This window comes from Bos taurus, chromosome 23, assembly GCF_002263795.3.
Source record: "Bos taurus isolate L1 Dominette 01449 registration number 42190680 breed Hereford chromosome 23, ARS-UCD2.0, whole genome shotgun sequence".
NCBI classification, from domain to species: domain Eukaryota; kingdom Metazoa; phylum Chordata; class Mammalia; order Artiodactyla; family Bovidae; genus Bos; species Bos taurus.
Window position 1 is genome coordinate 35,528,843 of NC_037350.1, and position 23,812 is coordinate 35,552,654.

A 23,812-nucleotide genomic window follows, 5' to 3' on the forward strand; every position below is an offset into this window, starting at 1 on the left:
GGCAGTGTGAGCTTTAACCCTTAACCCCTGAAGTGCCAGGGAATTCCCTCCATTATTATTATTTGTTTGTATCCTCAATATTAGTCCAGTGTCAGACACTTAGTACATACATAGTAAATATTTCTTGAATGAATATGAATGAGTGCGTTTGAGAAGGTTATGGAGGGTAGAGGAAAGAGAGAGGAGAGAAGGACAAGTCAAAACATGAAATACACTGCAGACCTTTGGCAGAGCAGAGTAATGGAACTGCTTAGTCAGGGCATAGAGGAGTAGCTTCAACCCTGCAACACCTCCAAATCCTCTTAGAAAGCTTTTTAAAAATACCGACACTTGGGCTCTGCCAATTGAATGAAGCCTCTATCAATACAGCCCTGAAACAGTACTTCTTAAAAGCTCTCTCCAGGTATTTATAAAATGCAGCCAGGGTTTAGAATGTCAAGGCAGGCAAAAATCCTGCGATGGAAGGACTCTGGGGAGTGGTGGGGGGAACTAAAATGAAAAGATAACTGACAAGTGGTGTGATTCTAACACACCTCTCTAGTGACCTCACTTGCGTGAGTTTCTTATTTGTATGGCTGTATCTGCTGCCACTTCTGATACATAATGATCCTCCGAAGTGTGTGAATTCTTGGCTAATTCCTACAGAGAAGAAGCAAGGAGCCAGAGAAATGTAGTGTCTGAGTGTCTCTACCATTTCATGTGTATGGGGAACCTGCCTCCAAATAGCTGTTTGGAAAAAATAAAGAGCCTTCAAGGCCAGGTAAAGAAAATAGTCAACGTTAGCAATTTTGTTAACGCATCCAGGAAATAGACAAGCTGCTCGCAGGCTAAATAAATGTGTGCCACTCATGACCTTGAAAATCATTGATCTTAAAGGTTATAAACAATACCCAACTGACCCATTGGTCTGTGTTCTCGGGTTAAGAGATCCTGCCATGGAGATTCCCTTTCGCAGTGTATGGCTGCCAATAAGGAGGAAGACTTAAAAATATATATATATTGAACCAGGTTATATGTGATCATTAATCACCAAGTCTCCCTAGCACTAGTGTCGTAAATATTGCATCTACATAACATCCCCTGCTGAAATTACCTTGCCATGTCTTTTCAGCCTCCTATGAAAAAGCAAACACATTTGGAGGAAAGAGGAAATAAAAAGGCACGGAGAGAGGAAACAAAGAAGAGGATATAGACAGCTTTTTAAATTTTGTTTTAAATTATTTAAATTAAATTGCTTAAATTATTTTAAATTTTATTCAAATTTCTTTGAAGTTGCTTTTAAGTGTGCTAGCATTTTGTCTCATAGCACTCTTGGATGGTGATATTAAATATAACATTTAACTGACTCTTTTATATTTTAGTATTTCTCTGTTACCAAGTATGTCTTCATAGAACAATTTTCTGGCACTGAAAATCTATATAAAATTAAATATAGAGGTCTGGGAAAGGGCTCTGAAGCTGAAGTTTCACTAATATAATGGTAAATTTGCTCTGGACAGCATATTAAAAAGCAGAGACATTACTTTGCCAACAAAGGTCCGTCTAGTCAAAGCTATGGTTTTTCCAGTAGTCATGTATGGATGTGAGAGTTGGACCATAAAGAAAGCTGAGTGCCAAAGAATGGATGCTTTTGAACTGTGGTGTTGCAGAAGACTCTTGAGAGTCCCGTGGACTGCAAGGAGATCCAACCAGTCTATCCTAAAGGAAATCAGTCCTGAACATTCATTGGAAGGACTGATGCTGAAGCTGAAACTCCAATATTTTGGCCACCTGATGTGAAGAACTGACTCATTGGAAAAGACCCTGATGCTGGGAAAGATTGAAGGTGGCAGGAGAAGGGGACAACAGAGCATGAGATGATTGGATGGCATCACTGACTCGATGGACATGAGTTTAAGTAAGCTCCAGGAGTTGGCGATAGACAGGAAAACCTGGTGTGCTACAGTCCATGGGGTCACAGAGTCAGACATGACTGAATGACTGAACTGAACCAGTAACATATTTGGGGATGTAAATGATATATCTTTCTTCCTGTTTATTGTATTTAAAATGACATCAAATCATATAGGTGTATAAAATTCCAATAATATATAATTACAAAAATAAAAATTGGAAGGTCTTTTTAACTGCCTGTTAGGTAACTTTCCAAAGGTTATTGCTTTTAGCATTTAGCATGTGAAATGCAGTGGCTTAGATGGTAAAGAGTCCACCTGCAATGCAGGAGACCCGAGTTTGATCCCTGGGTTGGGAGGAGCTCTTAGAGAAGGGAATGACAACCCACTCCAGTATTCTTGCCTGGAAAATCCCATGGACAAAGGAGCCTGGCAGGCTTCAGTTCATTGTGTCACAGTCAGATACGACTGAGTGACTATCAATCACTCACTTGTGAAATGTACTCATTTTTAAGTACTACTTTGAATAGTCACTTAAAATTTATTTTCATTCTAGTCACATATTTCGAGTGTTCAGTTAAGTATATATATGCTGTCAACACTTGATATCAAAGGCTATAATTTCAGTTTGTAGGTTCCTTGGGCTCTCTCCTTTAAGCATGCACTTGATTTGGGGAAGTTTGGCCTAGTAATATCACTTAAAATCAATAATTCAGGCAACAGAACTTCGTTTGAATCCCCTCTTTAAAAATTTAATAATTACATGACTTCATTATTAACAATGCTATACAACCATTTTGAAATATCTTTAACTACTTCATTTTTTAGTTCTCCACCTTCAAAATCAGGATAATAGTAATAAGCAATGAATGGGGTTGTTGCAAGGATTACATGGGATGCTACATGCAAATGGCTCAAGCATAGTTAGTCCTGGAACATCACATATACAATAAATATGAAAAACCATATCATCAGCTTTAAGTCATCATTATCATCACCAGCTTCATTTTCATCAGTAAGTGGCTAAAGAAAGGGAGGTTATAAAAAATTAAATATGACGTTTACTACTTGTTAGTAACTTGATAAATGTTTTTTGGTAGAACAGTTTGAAATTACTGTCCACAGTGGAACCGAAGGTGCCCTGTGAAAAAATAGCTTCCATATAACCTCCAAGTACACTTTTGTGCTGTCCAGAGTTCACAGAGCAGAGACGCTCACAGACCAAATGATCCCATTGCTTATTAAATCAATTTCAAACATACAAGAAGACAAAGGTGAAGAAATAAGGTATGAATAATTTGGGGTGGTGTGTAGATGCACAGAAGAACCACTCTTATCTGAATCCCAGGTATGCAATGTTCCTATGCCTCCTTCCACCACATCACTCATCCTTATGGATGTTGTAATTGCAGGGAGTCCAGCAAAGCTTTGAGCTGGAGGCTCAGCAGATGGAAGCTGGCTGGAGCCAACACACACTTACACTTTCCAAAAGACACAGGGCAAGTCCATCCGGCCAATAGCTGTGACTTGCCAAGTAGCTCAGTGAGCAGCTATAACTTATCTATGTTTCTCAGGCAGAAAACACAGGTCAGAATATGTACCACTCATGGGTGGCTGATATAAGACTTCATGAATATATATTGTCTTCTAGGTCCCTCCATTCCTTCCTATCCATCTTCAGAGACATAGGCCCAACTTGCTTTAATCTACATCCAACATATCTCCAAGTAACTTTCTCCTTTACTTCTTTTATTTGACTCCTTATCTTGTCTTATTTTGAAAATCCTTACATCACAGAGAAAATATTCATTATGGAGGGTTTATACTTGCGGTGCCAGCTTGGAATTGTTATAACCCTGCTTTCAAACCAGTTGACCTGGATTCAAATTACAGTCTTTTGCTTACCAGCTGTGTAAATGCGAGTAAGTTACTTAACCTTTCTGTGCTTCAGTCTCCTTCTCTGCAAAATGTGGATGATGATGACACTGGCAGTATCTGTCTGATAAGGTTGTGATGCTGATGAAATGAGTTACTGAACTAAGGTGATCAGAACAGGGTCTAGCATTTGATAAGGACTAGCCAGTTTAACTTATTCAAAGCCTCTGTTATTTTATTGCATACTAAACTAGTGAATTAGTTGGAGAAGGCAATGGCACCCCACTCCAGTACTCTTGCCTGGAAAATCCCATGGACGGAGGAGCCTGGTAGGCTTCAGTCCACGGGGTCGCTAAGAGTTGGACACGACTGAGTGACTTCACTTTGACTTTTCACTTTCATGCATCGGAGAAGGAAATGGCAACCCACTCCAGTGTTCTTGCCTGGAAATCCCAGGGATGGGGGAGCCTGGTGGGCTGCCGTCTATGGGGTCGCACAGAGTCAGACACAAATGAAGCGACTTAGCAGCAGTAGCAGCAGCAGCAGTAAGCATAATCTCTTATGAAGTTTAGCCCTTTGGACAGTGTACTCTTGGCAGGAAGCCTGACCTGAAGGCCAAGTTGTTGCTATTGTTGAGTCACTAAGTGGTGACCCTTTGGGACCCCATGGACTGCAGCACACCAGGCTCCCCTGTCCTTCACTATCTCTAACTTTGAGTTTGCTCATATTCATGTCCCTTCAGTTGGGTATGCTATCTAATCATCTCATCCTCTGCTGCCCCCTTCTCCTTTTGCCCTCAATCTTCCCCAGCATCAAGGTCTTTTACAATGAGTCAGATCTTCCCATCAGGGGCCAGGAGGAGATGGCAATATGTTTACAGAGGGAGAAAATCAGTCTTTCTACTTACAGGATGCTTGCCACTTACACAGAACGTTAAAGCAAACGATTATTTTAAGATTCCAAAACAAATCTGTGAAGGCAGCACTAGGACTTCTAGTTTACAGATTAAGACCTTTAAGTTTAGGGAGTGGAATGGCTTACTCAGAGGCACACACAGATTAGGTATTGGTCATGGCTTGAATCCGCATCTTCCTATTCTGTTTTCAGCACTGTCTGTCTCAGTATAGCTGCTGTTGTACCCAAGGAGCTGGCAATAATCTTCCCTGCCTGAAAAAAAGGGGGGTCTCCCTTCCCACTACCTCCTTCCACCGCATACTCGGACTGATGATTGAAAACTCTTTATATCACCAGAGGAAAGACTTCAACACTGCTTCTCCCCAACTCATAGTATAGTGATTAATTTACATTATTGTGGAAATGCTGTGCAACTGATCATCTCCCAGCATGTCCTGGGGTTAGATGCTAATAGTTGAGACAGTTTTGGAGGTTAGACGGGAAGAGAGGATAGATCCAGAAAGGGTGGGCTGATTTTATCATTTGGCCTAGAATTGCTATGAATGGTTTTATGTACAACAGGAACATAAATAAATTTGCCTTATTTCTAAGAGAGTGCATTCCACTGAAATGTTAAATATGACAACATGTGGGGCTATAGTGGAATGCATTCTCTTTACTCAAAAATAGTGAAGTAAACAAAATATAGGCACAAAGGAGAAAATATTCACATATCTCATTAACCCACTTGCACAAATATAAGTGGAAGCCTGGGGAAACCCTCAAGAGTTCACCTTGTCTTGCCTCTTGCCCTCTGTGAAGGCACTATACTGAGTCAATTGTCAGTAACTGCAATTAATGGGAAAATATTTAATATAAAGAAATACTGGGCAGGTAAAAGAAAACCAAGTAGAAGAAAATAAAGTGAGTGTTGGCAGAGGATAGAATCCTACACACACACACACACACACACACACACACACACACTCGGCAAAGCAAAATTAAACCAGCTGCCAAACCGTGTCTCCATCCTCACATTTGACCAACTTAGAAAGTATCCCCTTATCAGAAGGATTCTCTTTTCTCTTCTTACAGAATGTTTTCTCTGAAATGCCTCGGTGAACTCAAAGATTATTTATTTTCAAACAGTCAAAGGTACACCAACAAAAGGATCAGCCAGTCTCCTTGCTATCCAGGCCTCAGTCAGATCGACACTTTTGTCTGTATAAGGAGGTGAGATGGGATCACTTCTGGGAAATTCTAAGGCCTTTACAATTAAATGAGTTATATAAAATGGAAGGAAAAAAAAGACCTGCTGTAATTTGTTGAAGACTGCACCGCTCCTTTTAAAGTCAAAGAGGCATTCCTGAGGGTGCTGGGAGGGACACTCCATCACCCAGAGAGGGACTCAGTTGTGGGAAGGATCAGTCCAGGTGAGGCCAGGAGTGACTGAAGGTGCGCAGGGCCTGTTCCCGGGTCTTGTGACAGGACAAGAAGGCAGGGACCTGGTCACTGGCTTCTTCTCAGTGTCCAGGAACTACTTGTCCTCCAAATACTTTCAGTGTTCTTCCCTGGTCCTGAATTTCCCAAGCAAACTCTGTTCTCCTCTCTTCTGTCATAATAGCTAATTCCCTAACAAAACAGTTGTGCTTTTTTTTTCGTGCTTTATTTTACAGTGCTATATATGGGTACTGTGATATTGAATGGTTTGCCTTGGAAATGAACAGAGATCATTCTGTCATTTTTGAGATTGCATCCAAGTACTGCATTTTGGACTCTTTTGTTGACCATGATGGCCACTCCATTTCTTCTGAGGGATTCCTGCCCGCAGTAGTAGATATAATGGTCATCTGAGTTAAAGTCACCCATTCCAGTCCATTTCAGTTCGCTGATTCCTAGAATGTCGACATTCACTCTTGCCATCTCTTGTTTGACCACTTCCAATTTGCCTTGATTCATGGACCTGACATTCCAGGTTCCTATGCAATATTGCTCTTTACAGCATTGGACCTTGCTTCTATCACCAGTCACATCCACAGCTGGGTATTGTTTTGCTTTGGCTCCATCCCTTCATTCTTTTTGGAGTTATTTCTCCACTGATCTCCAGTAGCATATTGGGCACCTACTGACCTGGGGAGTTTCTCTTTCAGTATCCTATCATTTTGCGTTTTCATACTGTTCATGGGGTTCTCAAGGCAAGAATACTGAAGTGGTTTGCCATTCCCTTCTCCAGTGTACCACATTCTGTCAAATCTCTCTACCATGACCCACCCGTCATGGGTTGCCCACAGGCATGGCTTAGTTTCATTGAGTTAGACAAGGCTGTGGTCCTAGTGCGATTAGATTGACTAGTTTTCTGTGAGTATGGTTTTAGTATGTTTGCCCTCTGATGCCCTCTTGCAACACCTACCGTCTTATTTGGGTTTCTCTTACCTTGGGCGTGGGGTATCTCTTCATGGCTGCTCCAGCAAAGTGCAGCCATTGCTCCTTACCTTGGACGAGGAGTATCTCCTCACCGCCACCCTTTCTGACCTTCCTTGGACGTGGGGTTGGTCCTCCTGGCCACCACCCCTGGCCTCGGGCGTGGGGGCGTGGGGTAGCTCCTCCCACCCGTCCCCCTGACCTTTTCATTATAGGGGACTGGAATGCAAAAGTAGGAAGTCAAGAAACGCCTGGAGTAACAGGCAAATTTGGCCTTGGAATACGGAATGAAGCAGGGCAAAGACTAATAGAGTTTTGCCAAGAAAATGCACTGGTCATAACAAACACCCTCTTCCAACAACACAAGAGAAGACTCTATACATGGACATCACCAGATGGTCAACACCGAAATCAGATTGATTATATTCTTTGCAGCCAAAGATGGAGAAGCTCTATACAGTCAGCAAAAACAAGACCAGGAGCTGATTGTGGCTCAGAACATGAACTCCTTATCACCAAATTCAGACTTAAATTGAAGAAAGTAGGGAAAACCACTAGACCATTCAGGTATGACCTAAATCAAATCCCTTATGATTATACAGTGGAAGTGAGAAATAGATTTAAGGGCCTAGATCTGATAGATAGAGTGCCTGGTGAACTATGGAATGAGGTTCATGACATTGTACAAGAGACAGGGATCAAGACCATTCCCATAGAAAAGAAATGCAAAAAAGCAAAATGGCTGTCTGGGGAGGCCTTACAAATAGCTGTGAAAAGAAGAGAAGCAAAAAGCAAAGGAGAAAAGGAAAGATACAAGCATCTGAATGCAGAGTTCCAAAGAATACCAAGAAGAGATAAGAAAGCCTTCTTCTGCAATCAATGCAAAAAAAAAAAAGGAAAACAACAGAATGGGAAAGACTAGGGATCTCTTCAAGAAAATCAGAGATACCAAAGGAACATTTCATGCAAAGACGAGCTCGATAAAGGACAGAAATTGTATGGACCTAACAGAAGCAGAAGATATTAAGAAGAGAGGGCAAGAGTACACAGAAGAACTGTACAAAAAAGATCTTCACGACCCAGATAATCATGATGGTGTGATCACTGACCTAGAGCCAGACATCCTGGAATGTGAAGTCAAGTGGGCCTTAGAAAGCATCACTATGAACAAAGCTAGTGGAGGTGATGGAATTCCAGTTGAGCTATTCCAAATCCTGAAAGATGATGCTGTGAAAGTGCTGCACTCAATATGCCAGCAAATTTGGAAAACTCAGCAGTGGCCACAGGACTGGAAAAGGTCAGTTTTCATTCCAATCCCAAAGAAAGGCAATGCCAAAGAATGCTCAAACTACCACACAATTGCACTCATCTCACACGCTAGTAAAGTAATGCTCAAAATTCTCCAAGCCAGGCTTCAGCAATATGTGAACCGTGAACTTCCAGCTGTTCAAGCTGGTTTTAGAAAAGGCAGAGGAACCAGAGATCAAATTGCCAACATCCGCTGGATCATGGAAAAAGCAAGAGAGTTCCAGAAAAACATCTATTTCTGCTTTATTGACTATGCCAAAGCCTTTGACTGTGTGGATCACAATAAACTGTGGAAAATTCTTCAAGAGATGGGAACACCAGACCACCTGACCTGCCTCTTGAGAAATTTGTATGCAGGTCAGGAAGCAACAGTTAGAACTGGACATGGAAAAACAGACTAGTTCCAAATAGGAAAAGGAGTTTGTCAAGGCTGTATATTGTCACCCTGTTTATTTAACTTCTATGTAGAGTACATCATGAGAAACGCTGGACTGGAAGAAACACAACCTGGAATCAAGATTGCTGGGAGAAATATCAGTAACCTCAGATATGTAGATGATAGCACCCTTATGGCAGAAAGTGAAGAGGAACTCAAAAGCCTCTTGATGAAAGTGAAAATGGAGAGTGAAAAAGTTGGCTTAAAGCTCAACATTCAGAAAACAAAGATCATGGCATCCGATCCTACCACTTCATGGGAAATAGATGGGGAAACAGTGTCAGACTTTATTTTTCTGGGCTCCAAAATCACTACAGATGGTGACTGCAGCCATGAAATTAAAAGATGCTTACTCCTTGGAAGGAAAGTTATGACCAACCTAGATAGCATATTCAAAAGCAGAGACATTACTTTGCCAACAAAGGCTCGTCTAGTCAAGGCTATGGTTTTTCCTGTGGTCATGTATGGATGTGAGAGTTGGACTGTGAAGAAGGCTGAGCGTCAAAGAATTGATGCTTTTGAACTGTGGTGTTGGAGAAGACTCTTGAGAGTCCCTTGGACTGCAAGGAGATCCAACCAGTCCATTCTGAAGGAGATCAGCTCTGGGATTTCTTTGGAAGGAATGATGCTAAAGCTGAAACTCCAGTACTTTGGCCACCTCATGCGAAGAGTTGACTCATTGGAAAAGACTCTGATGCTGGGAGGGATTGGGGGCAGAAGGAGAAGGGGACGACAGAGGATGAGATGGCTGGATGGCATCACTGACTTATGGACGTGAGTCTGGGTGAACTCCGGGAGTTGGTGATGGACAGGGAGGCCTGGCGTGCTGCGATTCATGGGGTCGCAAAGAGTCGGACACGACTGAGTGACTGATCTGATCTGATACATGGGTACTAGTTAGGGTTCAATGAGAGAAGCAGAACCAGCATGAGATAGATATTAAGAGATTTCTTGCTTATGGAATTGTAGGGTCTGGTGAGGTATGTCTGAAATCCATAATGCCTGCTGTCAGAATACTGGGCACGAGCAGAAGCTGAAGTTCCACAGGAGGAAATTCCTTTTCTTCAGGGAGGCTTAGTTCTGCTTTTGAAGCTTTCAACTGATGGGATCGGGGCATTCGTATTATCTAGGATTAGCTCTCCCTGACTTAAACTCAACTGATCATGGACTTTAAAGGAATCCACGAAGGACCTTCACCGCAGTACTCACATTACTGATAAGATCTCCACAAAATTCGTGTTCCAGGCACTATCCTAAGGATTTCATACATCACTTTGTTTATTAACCTCCCAACAACCTGATGAGGAAACGAAGGTACAGAGTAATGGAGTAAGAGTAAAGTGCTCAAGACTGTTTTGTAAATAAATTCCAAAACAACATTTCAGCCTGGGCCTGCTTCCAGGGACCATATTCCACCATGACTTTGCTGATTTTCTTTGGACTCAATCTTTCCAGATGCTTTAAAAAACATTTTCCAGAATGTTCAACCTTCTTTTATCAAGAGCAAATTGCTTTTCCTATCAAAATGTCTCCTCATACTCCAGAACACAGGCCAACTTCTTCGGGTGTAGTGTTCATTATCTTTAGGCTCATGATCACTTCTAAGATTTACTGTTATAATTACCCTCATAATTAATAACAATAGACATATTAATTTATCTAGCTAGAACTAAGTAATTTTGCTGAATCTTCATTGAGAACAACTGTATTTATAATCTATTTTATAGGTGGGACAAGAAAGTTTCAGTTCATTCAAAGGTATTCCTGGATCTTCCCTGGTGGTCCAGTGGCTAAGACTCTATGCTTCCAATGCAGGGGGCCTGGGTTCAATCCCTGGCCAGGAAATGACATCCCACAGGCCACAACTAAAGATCCCACAGGCCACATCTAAGACTCGGTACAGCCAAATATAAAAATAAATATATATTTGACAGACAGTGGCAGAGGCAGAAATGTTACTTCAGGTATTTAAGAAGGAATTGTTCGGTTGTTCTATGAACCAGACAAAATTTCTGATTGCCACTTGGAAATGGGAGTGACCAATGGAAACAATAAAAGTTTAGAAAGAAAAAAAAAAAAGGCAGCTAGGACCCAAGTTCACCAACAGTCTGGAAATTACTTGGGAATTTAATCATTTTGAATAGGTACTTTTTTTCCCTGAGTAATTGCTGAGGAGAAGAAAAGTCTTTCATTTGTGTCAAGACTCTGTGGTGGCTGAAGAAAACACGGATGGCCACACTTGGCGTGTTTTTCCAAGCTGTCAAGGGTGTGAGGAGACAGGTTATCCTTGCCCATCCCGCTGACCTTCGCAAGCTAAGATACAGCCCTGAGCAGCCAGGTGTGAGGACTCCTGAATATCTTTACCAGCCTGAGAGAACTGCCTTTACAATATTGCCAAGCTACCTTCTGTTAAAAATCCCAGCAGCATCCCAGCTGTCCTGACCCTGGGGTGCACACACAACTAAGAGGCTTGTTTGCGACATGCCAGCCCCGCCCCTCAGCCTGTCACCCGGAAGACCTGTCACCTCCTCCGTCCCCATTCAGCCCTCACTGAGGAAGATGTCATTCTCCAGAGGGCTGCTTTGGGAGCCTGAAGGCTAAAACAAAACTGCCACAGGAGGGTAGAGGTTTATTCCTCACAAAATTTCTGCCAGTACATCACCTCTTTCTGGCTTGCTTTTCATTCCTGTTTTTCAAAATTATTTAACATTATTAAATATGTGAAGTACATAAGTGTCAAGTAACTGATATCTAGGTACCTAACACTGAGATTAAATAGATGTTAGCATATTTTGCTTATTTGCCTTAGGTTGCTTCAGTTCAGTTCAGTTCAGTCGCTCAGTCGTGTCCGACTCTTTGCGACCCCATGAATTGCAGCACGCCAGGCCTCCCTGTCCATCACCAACTCCCGGAGTTCACCCAAACTCATGTGCATCAAGTCGGTGATGCCATCCAGCCATCTCACCCTCTGTCGTCCCCTTCTCCTCCTGCCCCCAATCCCTCCCAGCATCAGAGTCTTTTCCAATGAGTCAACTCTTCGCATGAGGTGGCCAAAGTATTGGAATTTCAGCTTCAGCATCAGTCCTTCCAATGAACACCCAGGACTGGTCTCCTTCAGAATGGACTGGTTGGATCTCCTTGCAGTCCAAGGGACTCTCAAGAGTTTTCTTCAATACCACAGTTGCTTAAAAAATATCAAACATTACAGAATTAGCTAAAACCTTACCACTGACCTTTTACTATTGCTTGTTCCCTGGATATAACTATTATCTTGTATCTTGCTACTTATCATTGCATCCACACTTCTGTGCTCTCAGATTATCTTTTAGTCTATCTGTCAATCTATTTATCTACCTATTTCTCTAGCTACATGATTTTGAGTCTTTCAGTTTACATACATTTGGTATCTTCTAAAATCTTTTTATAATTAGCTTTTATTATTCAATATTATGTTTTTAAGATTTAAACGTGATGATATTTACGTATTTGATTCTATTCGTGTTTTTTTTTTTTTTTTTTTTTGTATAGACTTGTCTTTTTTAAAAAATTGTGTTTTTAGTCTTTCCCTAGTGATCTGGTGGTTGCAATGCAGGGGCTGCATTTTCACTCCCTGGTCGGGAAGCTAAGATTACCACATGCCTCAGGGCCAAAAAACCAAAACACAAAACAGAAGCAACGTTGTAACAGATTCAATCAAGATTTTTTTTTTTAAATGGTCCACTTAAAAAATCTTTAAAAAAAATTAAAAAATAAACTTTCTATGTTTGCTATTACAAACAGTAGTGCAGTGACCTTCTTTGTATGATTTCCTGTGAACATGTAGCAGTGTGTCAGGAGGGAGAACATGTTGCAGTAAAACGATAGTTACCTGGCATGTGTACCTTAAACTTCTTTAAGATGGCCAAATTGCTTTCCAAAGCAGAAGATTGAACGTGGAACTAGAAAGTGGCAGAGCCACGTTTCCAACTCTGACCTGTTTGGCTTCAAAGTCCATGCTTTGCCCTTGATGTTCTCAGCCCCATTTTTTTTAACATATGCATTGAAGAGTCATAACTTGTACATGGTATCTCTAATGTCCTTCAGAACCCCAAACCAGGAGATGAGAATGCGAAGGTCTCCAAAGAAGAAACATCTTTCCTTCTCCGTGTGATACAAAACAGTCAGGAAGAAGAAGCTTGTCTCCTGCTTCACTCATGTGTCTGCAGTTGAACTTTAAGTCTCTCTCTCCTCTTGTGTGGTTCTGGAAAACAGCTTATTACCACTCTCAGTGTAATTTCCCACCATTGTCCACGGAAGCTGTAATGCCTTACAGTAAGCATTAAATCACATGTCACTTGAAGACAGATGGAAGGACACAAGAAACAAAGGAGAGAGCCTTGTGTGAAAGAGAGACAAGTACATATATCAGAAAAGGCATTAAAGTATGACTTTTTGAAGTTAAAGTAGACTCCTATTTTATATCAGGAAGGTTTCGATTTGAGCAAGATGTACCTTGCTTTCTCTCTCATTCTCAATGTGCTAAATCAGGCACACCTTAAGTCCCTAAATTAGGAAAAAGCCTGGCACTTGGGCTTCTGGAAGCTTTGCTAGAAGTCGGTCCAAAGGATAAATTAAGTTATACAGGGAATAAAGGATCACACCTTCAGTGTGTCGGTCCCTGCTGTCTTCTCATACTCTAGGGCGATGGACACGCCTATGACTCACAGCTTCTAGGTCTGTAGCGCCTCTGCCTCTGGAAGCTGCAGCTCATTTATTCTGAATTAGGGAGATACAGAGATATTTGGGCAGCAGAAAGTACTTTGGAGGCTATATGGTAAGATATGTTGCAAGAAAAGGAGAGAGAAGGGAGACAGCGTACACAGAGAAGATGTAGTATGGATAATGGTTTAGTCAGTGCAACATCTGCTGCTTTAACAGATAGGGATCTAACAACGGGAGGAAGTTGATTATTTTTTCAGGATTAGTCCAAAATAAGTATTCCTCAACAGCAGATCACCTTGCATGTGGCTATATAGCGATCCAGGCACTGTCTACTTTGTGAATTCACCCTCTTTCGGGGTCTTGAAGTTCTGGGTATTCTGCCAGCACATGGAGAAAGAACAGAGAGGGTTGTGTGTGAGGGTGTGTGGGCATTCATCACTTCTTCTCACATCTTTTTCTTACAGATTAATTAGTCACACGGCAGTACCTAACTACAGCTCAGTGGTAAAGAATCTGCCTGCCAATGCAGGAGACACAGGACATGCAGGTTTGATCCCTGGGTTGGGAAGATCCCTTGGAGTAGGAAATGGCAACTCACTCCAGTATTCTTGCCTGGAAAATTCCACGGACAGAGGATTTTGGCGGATTACAGTCCATGGGTTCGCACAGAGTTGGACACGATTGAGCCCACATACATACACACACACACAATACCTAACTGCAGAGGACAGAGGTTTCAGATCAATTATGTACCGCAGAAGAAGAGATAGAGGTTTGGAGATTCACACCCACAGCACCGACCACAGTGATCTCATGAAATGGAAGAGCACCTAAAGTCTGAGATGGTTTTGTCTAAAAGTTAGGCTGAATGCTTGTTAGTTACACAAACTGCTTCTCTAGGACTCCAGTAAGTCAGAATTTAATCACATAAGTAGAGAAAAGGTGCCACTGAGATTCACAGATGAACTCTAGCTCTGGGAAAGGTGTTTTATTAAAATGCTTCTGCTTTTCCTATCTGTGAAGTACATTCCAGTCTCAGATCCCACTGTGTTAATTCCTCATATCTTTGGATGTCAGCTCCTCCTCATCACTCAAGTCTCAGTTTAAATGCAATACCTCCAAGAGGACTTCTCTCACATTGCTGTTTCTGAAAGTTTTCCCTACCAACCAGTCAAACTCCAACACAGCACCCTGTTTGACTTCCTCCATGGGCTTACCTGGATATGAAATTACTGTACCTGTGATATATATATTCTTCCTTTCCCACTGGGATGCAATCTCCATGAAAACCATGAACCCTCTTTTTCACAAACTGGCACTGACACTTCTTAATAAATGTTAAATAAATTAATAAAATACATTCTTTTCTCTATAAAACTAAGAGAATTCCATTTACTAGAGGTGTTTAAGAAAGCAGAAAGCTACAGATATCATTACAGTCATCCCCACTCTTAAAACGTATCAATGGGTGTATTGCTTTACTAATACTTTAAAAAATGTGTTACATTTAAGGATGTTACCATTATTCATTCCACTCTAAAGCAATTGAAAGAGAGTTTCTTAGAGTTCTCTGTCTCATATGTACAGCTGAGTTCAGAAAAGTGACATAATATATACAATTGAAGAGCATACCCCAAAAAAGTTATGCTGTAGGTAATGTAGGGTAACTGTAGTAAAGTTAAAAATATGGAATATGTAAATCAACTATACTTCAATAAAAACACATTTTAAAATATGGAATAAAACAAACAGAATTTGTTCTTCCAGAATTAGGTCAATAACAAACAACCAAGCATGTCAATATCTATTCTAGGCTTCCCTGGTGGCTCAGATGGTAAAGAATCTTCCTGCAATGCAGGAGACCTAGGTTTGATCCCTGTGTTGGGAAGATCCCCTGGAGAAGGGAATGGCAATGCACGCCAATCTGTAAATAATAATATTTCAGTCTTTACTGTAAGACCGATGTGGCATTTTTACCAGAAAGATAAAATGAATGGAGAGCATTGTACATAGTTGGCAATCAACAACACAATTGGCAATAAAAAAAATTTAGATCTAAACACTCAAGAGATCATCATATGTTTAACTTAAGAAACATAGTTTTTTTGGTTTTTTTTTTTTTTTTAGACAGAACTCTAGGATTTGAAAAACAAAACAGAAACTCTAGTCTATGTAGTCTAGAACAAGTCTAGCCCATTGCCTTTCAGTGAAGCACAATCTAAGGCTACAGAATCTCCTCTTTCTTTATTATATTTAGGCACCTAAAATAATTTGTACTTCATCTAATGAACAGAGGGATGGTGTAAATAGATAACTTATATTAGCATCCAACACCAAGCTTGAGTGTCCCCGACCCTTTCCCTCTCAGTCTCACTCTCAGAATATGTGAAAATTCAAAAAAATGCCTATCACAGACTGTACACTGTCACTTTATTTACTTTTTTTTGCTGTTACTGCCCTACTCATCATCCCCAAGAGAACTGGCAGGTTCCCATTATAGTGGAGGTAACTTAATCGGTAAAGAATATGCCTGAAATGCAGGAGACTCAGGTTCATTCCCTGGGTTGGGAAGATCCCCTGGAGAAGGGAATGACCACCTACTCCAGTATTGTTGCCTGGAGAATCCCCACAGACAAGGGAGCCTGGCAGGCTACAGTCCATGGGGTCTCAAGAGTTGGACACGACTTAGTGACTAAACCACCACCATTAAAGTGGAGGATCTAAAGTGCATTTTGGGTGGCAGTTCTTTTACGCTGTGGGGCATCCATTTCATCAGCTCAGGTGACTGAGTTTGAGATGAGGAATGACATCTTGCTAGGGATTCTGGTCCACACACTTGATGCCCACCATTTCCACAGACACAAAATGCAACATATTCTTCTGGCTTATTATCAGGTTTTCTTTCCCCACTGGCTTGTAACCGCAGCACAACTACAGCTGTGCTTTTCAAAGCCAAGCATGGAATTCAGGTTTCACTCTCTTGCCAACTCAATGCCTCATTGATTTCCTTTATTGTTTCCAAATATATTGTGTAGATAAATGAGCGGTGGATGGGATTTTTAAAGTTTGTATAAGGATTTGGTGAAGATTAAAAAAACCCCAAATGTTTGGGTATTCATACATTGCTTATCTACTCTCTTTGGAAACCAGTGGGAAAACATCCAAGAAGAGCTTTATATTCTTGCCAACGCTTCCTGTTCGAAGTTGGGTGAAAATAGCAGGCGGTCCTACTTCAATACTTAGATATTTTCAAACTTAGTCATAAAGAGAAGCTGCTTTAATAAGCAAGTTTGAGAAACAAACAGGTAAAGCAAATTCAATGTGAAATTTTGAAAGACTTTTGTTCTGGACTATAAATACAAACATTTGCCATTTTGTCCAAAATGGTCTATATGACCAAAGTGGTATGAGTGAGATTGAAAGTAATGGTTCAAAAGTGTGTAAATCTTGGTTTACAGTGATTTGTTTCATAAAGCTGGGTGATTCCTTTGCCTCTCTGGCTCTCTGCTTGGCAAAATTTACATATTATATCTAATATGTTTCTAAAAAAAAAAAAAACTTAGTGCTTTATGAATATAAAAGAACTTTAGAAAATTGGCGGTAGTTCATGACTTCCTCTGGGATCATACAGAAAAAAATCCCAAGAAACTCACATCATATAGTATCTGTAAGAGGGCCATTATTTGTATGAGTCAAGTACCTAAGTGCCTACATTGACCAAGTAATGAATAAAAGAAAATTAAGTCCATTATATATATATATATATAAAGGTCTATATTATCTTTATGGAAACTTGTCAGATAATCTGAGATTTTTACTCCTTACTCTCCTAGATTCTGCTGACCAAGTAACAATACCCAAATGTCTTCCTCAAACCCTGCATTATTATACCATTTACTTTGTCACACATCTATAGGGAATCCTTTAGTATATAGAGTATCAAAGATACACTTTAAGATTTAATACAAGCAGCATTCCTTTTCCCTTAATACCTAATGACATGATTTTATATACAATGGTTGGCTATGACTCCCTAAATTTCAGCCATATGTTATTTTCATAAGATTTTCCCAAAGGTCAACTAGGTGTTATTTATTGGCTGATTCCTCCATAAAAGATGTCCTGGCATTTACTGATCACATAAAATCATGCTGAGCTAAGCCTTGGACATATACATCTCTGAATAAATATATAAATGCTTTATATAGTCTATGTAAGCAAATATAATAGGTAGCTATAATAGCTCCCATTTATTGAGTCCTTACTCTATAAAAGACATGGAGCTAAACATTTATAAGCACAACTTCATTTTATTCTTACAATAACCCTAAGAGGCAAGACCATTATTATTCCTGTTTTAAAGATGAGTAAAATAAGATTCAGAGTGGCTAAGTGCCTTGACTTAAGTTGCAGAACCTATAAAGTTCTTGCCCAAAACAGTAGATATAATGGTCATCTGAATTAAATTTGCCCATTTCCATCCATCTTAGTTCACTGATTCGCAAGATGCTGATGTTCACTCCTGCCATCTCCTTCTTGACCATATCCAATTTACCTTGATTCATGGATGTAACATTCCAGGTTCCTATGCAATATTGTTCTTTATAGCACTGGACTTTACTTTCACCACCAGACACTTCCACCACATACACCATTTCTGCTTTGTCTCAGCCACTCCATTCTTTCTGGAGCTATCAGTAATTGCCCTCTGCTCTTCCCCAGCAGCATATTGGACACCTTTTGATCTGGGGAGCTCATCATCTGGTGTCATATCTTTTTGCTTTTTCATACAGTTCATGGGGTTCTCACAACAAGAATACTGGAGTGGTTTGCCATTCCCTCCTCCAGCAGACCATGGTTTTGTCAGAACTCTTCACTGTCACTTGTCCATCCTGGGTGTCCCTGCACAGCATGGCTCATGGTTTCATTAAGTTACTCAAGCCCCTTCGCCACAACAAGATTGTGATCCATGAAGGGCACTCAAGCTTAGACTCTTATTTCCAGAGACCATTTCCACTTGGTTTTTCTGTCACCAATATCCTTCACTGTGCAAATTCAGCATTTTGGAGACAGTGGTTTAATATCCTGTTTGCCCCTAATTAGACTCTGATTGGGCTTCCCCAGTGGCACAAGAGTAAGGAAGCCGCCTGCAATGCAGGGGATGCAAGTTCAGCCCCTGGGTCTTAAAGATCCCCTGGAGGAGGGCATGGCAACCCACTCCAGTATTCTTGCCCAGAGAATCCCATGGACAGAGGAGCCTAGTGGGCTATAGTCCTTAGGGTCACAAAGAGTCTGATATGACTGAAGCGACTGAGCATGAGCACAGACTCTGATTATGGTATCTCCTGCATGTTTTTATATACACTGACTACTTCCTAAACAAGAATGACAACTCATTTTTAATGGATGTTTAATGGAGCTGGACAAACCAACTGCTATGGACACAAGCCACTGCCCCTGCAGCCTTTGAGCACCAGTCCTATACACAATACAGGAGAATGTTAGATTGTTTGGAGATTCAGAAGGTCATCTTTACCTTTTATCTACTACATAAATATCTTGGTTATTTCTCTTAAAAGTACAGCTGTGTATACTTCTTCACATCATTACTCCAATAAATTTATGCTTAAACATCAAGCATCAGTGCAAAAAAAAAATAATGTGGTTAATTTTCAAGTCAAAGCTATGGTTTTTCCAGTAGTCATGAATGGATGTGAGAGTTGGACTGTAAAGAAAGCTGAATGCTGAAGAATTGATGCCTTTGAACTGTGGTGTTGCAGAAGACTCTTGAGAGTCCCTTGGACTGCAAGGAGATCCAACCAGTCCATCCTAAAGGAGATCAGTCCTGAATATTCATTGGAAGGACTTATGCTGAAGCTGAAACTCCAATACTTTGGCCACCTGATGCAAAGAACTGACTCACTGGAAAAGACCCTGATGCTGGGAAAGATTGAAGGTGAGAGGAGAAGGGGACAACAGAGCATGAGATGATTGGATGGCATCACTGACTTGATGGACATGAGTCTGAGCAAACTCTGGGATTTGGTGAAAGACAGAGAAATCTGGTGTGCTTCAGTCCATATGGTCGCAAAGAGTTGGACATGAGTGAGTAACTGAACTGAACTGATTTTTTCAGTCACAGAAATAATTGAAAATTGTTCCTTCAGCAACAGTTGACCTTTTAAAAAAGTATAAATACTTGAGAATTTTATTATCTTATTACTTTAAAAATCTCAAGTAATTTCTACAACAATGTGTATTCATTCTACAATATACATCTGTGCTAATTTTTTGAACCTTAGGTGCCTAGAGTAAGTCATGAAGTATGTATATGCTTTTGAGTTTGTTCCAGGGATGATGTTTGGTAGGATCTGCTTATAATTGTGAAACCTTTATTTAGTTCTGGACAATGACATGTTGCTTCCTCAAAATCCAAATAGTGAATTAATTATTTTATGTGAGGATAATGAAACTAGTCACTGTGTTTAAGATACAATGTATGAATAAATATATAACATTTATTAATAAGGTAATAATAACTATATTATTAAGATCTGCTAGATTCTGGGCATAGCCAGATTTTCATTGTTAACTTGACACAAGGTCTTCATACCAACAATCCAAGAAACTTCACTTTATTCATTAACATGACTTGGGCGCTTTGTTCTGATGGATATAACCTTACTCCCCGTTTAGACCAAACTTTGAAGTCTGTCAACTATTTCCATTTCATCCAGCACAAACTCATTGGATATTATTTTTAGTTTTAATAGTATAAATATATGTTTTCTTACAATATCAGTTGGTTATCAGTGAGAAGGACTATTCTTTCTATTATTTTGTAAGAACCTACTCAAGTAGCCTTCATGCAGCTTCTAATTTTAACCAGGACATGCAGAACCACTTAGTGCTAACTAAGCTGCATTTAGCTAAAATGCTAAAGATTATCCAGGCACAAAACTAAAGATTTTTGGTTAGTTGTTGTTGGTCATGAATTTCATACACTTTGCAGCCTTTTATGGAATTTGTAATACAGTCTTTTCATGCTTGCTTTACCCAGAAATACACTCATTATAACGTTGGACCTTGCAAGGCAGAAAAATGATGACATGTGATTGCTTTCTGTAAAGACCTTTTCTCAGTTTTATGGATTTATGTTTCATTATTTATACCCGTATGCATGTTGCAGTTTTCCCCCACAAGTGCCAACAGAGTACAAAATTAGGAAGCTATCTCTTCACTGCCTCTCTTTATTTTTAATTCAATGTTTGGTGGCCAACGGTGATCCAAGTGCACAGCCCTTCATCCATCTTATAGCTAATCAAAGGTCTAGTGGTAGCTTTCATGATAATTCACAGACTGTAGAGTGTAACAGGCAAGATAAACTTGCTTTAAATTTTATAAAAGGTGTCAATATCATCAAAGAATAACTTCAGGAGAAATTATCACAGTTTTAAACTCTTACTAATTTTGAGTTTTAAAGAAAAATGTTAATTATCCACATTTGTTTATATTTTAAAATGCCGTACATGACTTTAAAAGAAAAACATTTTAAGCTGCCTATATTGTCACATACCAATATGTCAGGAGAGCTCTGGTTAAAATTTTTAAGGAAAGACTTTACTGTACTGAAAAACGTAAGCACATACATATATAGGAGGAGAATACTGAGCAACATTCTTATTTTACTGTAGCAAATGTCATAGGAAAATATCAGCTTCTTCTCAGATAATAAACTCTGGTGTAGCCAAGCATTGAAAAAAATGAAAATTATAAAGAAGTTACAGATTTGCAAAACAAATGAGAAATAACTGCTCAAACAATTAAATTATATAGGAGATCATATAATTTATGGGAGACCTCATAATATGACCATAATGTCACAGACCAGTTTATTATGTGTATCTAAGAGCAGCTTGAAACTATTAGATCCAAAATACATTTCTGAGAAAAAGACAGCCAGCTTCTAAAAGAAGATTTTGAGAACACATGAAGGCAATATTTCCAGCTATGTTATAGTTTACAGAATACTAAAGCCCATGCCAGAAGCAATCATACAAGCAAATAATACTCTACAAAATTAAGCAACAATAGACTTTTCACCAAAACTGAATTTTCCTAAAGAATCATTTTGCTAAGTTTTTAAATTCTATTCTGTTTCTCACAGCATACATATTAAAAAAAAAAACAAAAACAAAAAAACAGCTCAACAGTGAGATGGTAAATGATTAGGGTGGTATTTTTTTGTGTACCCTCCAGATCAGGCATCTTCCAAAATGTAGAAGTCTGCTATGATGTTACTGACCAAGACAGAGTGCTCTCAAGAAGGCAGTCATCATTTTGTGGGTTCAACTGCAATGTATCCTCCAGAGTGTCAAAATAGTCGAGATTTGTGTCACAAGTAAAAGTAGATCATATCCCAAAACTTCAGAAAAAGCACAAGAACGAGAGAAAAAAATCAATTGTTTTTATTGGATTACCCTACTTCTGTTTAGCTGAAAGGGCACCATATTCTTGAGTGTATATAGAGTAAGCTTCAATTTCCTCTGTTTTATAAATAAACACCCTGCTAATTGCAGACAGCTACAAAACACAGAACCAAATATTTCAAACTGGAACCAACAAAAAAGAGAAAAACAAAACTATGGCAGATTACACACTGATGTCAGGAGAGTGGTATTTTTCCTTCTCTGTCAGAATACATACATGTGTGTAAAGCCCCATGGCATTTTACTGTCCCGTTCCTTATAATGCATGCCCATTCCTATAATTCATGATACACAGACACTGCTTCATCAGTTGCATTTCCTTTCAAACTGAAGCTAAATTTGTGAAGGAGAACAAGTTCATGGTGGGTTCCTATCTTCACTTTAAATGTTGCAAGAATAATTAATGGTAAACAACAGTTGCAAAAAATAGAAACATATTATGAGTTATGAGTACAGGCATGTATGTGTCTTAGTAACTGGAGATTGTTGATCACAGTAAATATTTATGTCCTTAAAAACAGGAGTTCCACTACAAGGTACCCTAATTCAAGGGTATGAGGAAAACCTATTTAAGAAAAAAAATGATAACTTATTTACCTGGTAAATTATATAGAAAATCTCGGGGAGAATTTTAAGGAGATTTCCAAAGAAAGAGAATTTCCAAGGAAAAAGTTGTATTTTCCAGTGGAAACAAGGAAACTGGAAAATTGATTGTAACTATACATATTGAGGACAAGAGAATCTCATTACTTACACAAAGAGCCTACAATCAGAACTCTACTTTTGTTTAAATAATGGTAGGGTACAACCCAGAAAGGGATGCTAGCAGCCAGAGTTGTCTGGGGAGATGGTCCGTGGGTTTCTGAGCCTGGAGCAAGAGAAAATGAAAGCCCCTTCTAGGAGAGGGGTTAACAAGAACCAAGCAAGTGGTCCAAAGGAAGCTTGGGGAGAAAAAAGTCAGAAGCCAGCCCAAGGCAACACAATGCCAACCAGAGATCAGAGTAAATCTACCAGGTGCAGTACAGGCTGGCTCGCCTGGTGGCTTTTGTAGGATGCTTTCAACCTCATGCCTGAGTGGGAGAGAGAAGACATTAAGGCCACCCATCTGGTTCTTTCAGCGTGATGATCACATCATCTGGTCTTTTCTTTTAGTTTGTGTATGAGAAAAAACAGGGGAAACAAATAAAAGCTGTATGTGAAGATGTGTGTGCAAACACACAAACACACATTTGCAACTATAGTTAAAAATAATAGCCCAAAGGGACATAACCGCAAGCCATGTCAGGGCAGCGTCTGTGGTGTGTTTTTTGTTCTTGTTTTTTTAATCTTTCTGTTTCCAGAAAGTAACACGTTTTATGTGTTACAATGAATGTTTGCTTAATGATTGAATAAGGAAGAACTTTTGTCTCTCCTATGACACTATGCTTTACAGTTCTGTTTATCAGGGATGAACAGTTGTACTCAAATACTTTGATCCCAAAATAATAAAAATTAATAACCATATCTTATCAGACAGTTGTCATTATTTTTTTAACCTTAAATCTGTTTTTAATCAAAAATATAAATAAACATCTCTAAGCAAGTTAGCCTTTGGGAAGGGGAAGGTGGGGAATGAACGAGCCTTCTGGGGTCCCACAGATCTGAGAGGGGGTTACATGAGAACGCACTTAAGAACAATTCGTCACATTGTGCACCTATGATCTGTGCACTTGACTATGTGTAAGTTATACCTCCAACATCAACACTGTGTAAGCCAAATAAAATGTGTCTTGAGGCCAGATATGGGGGAAAACAAT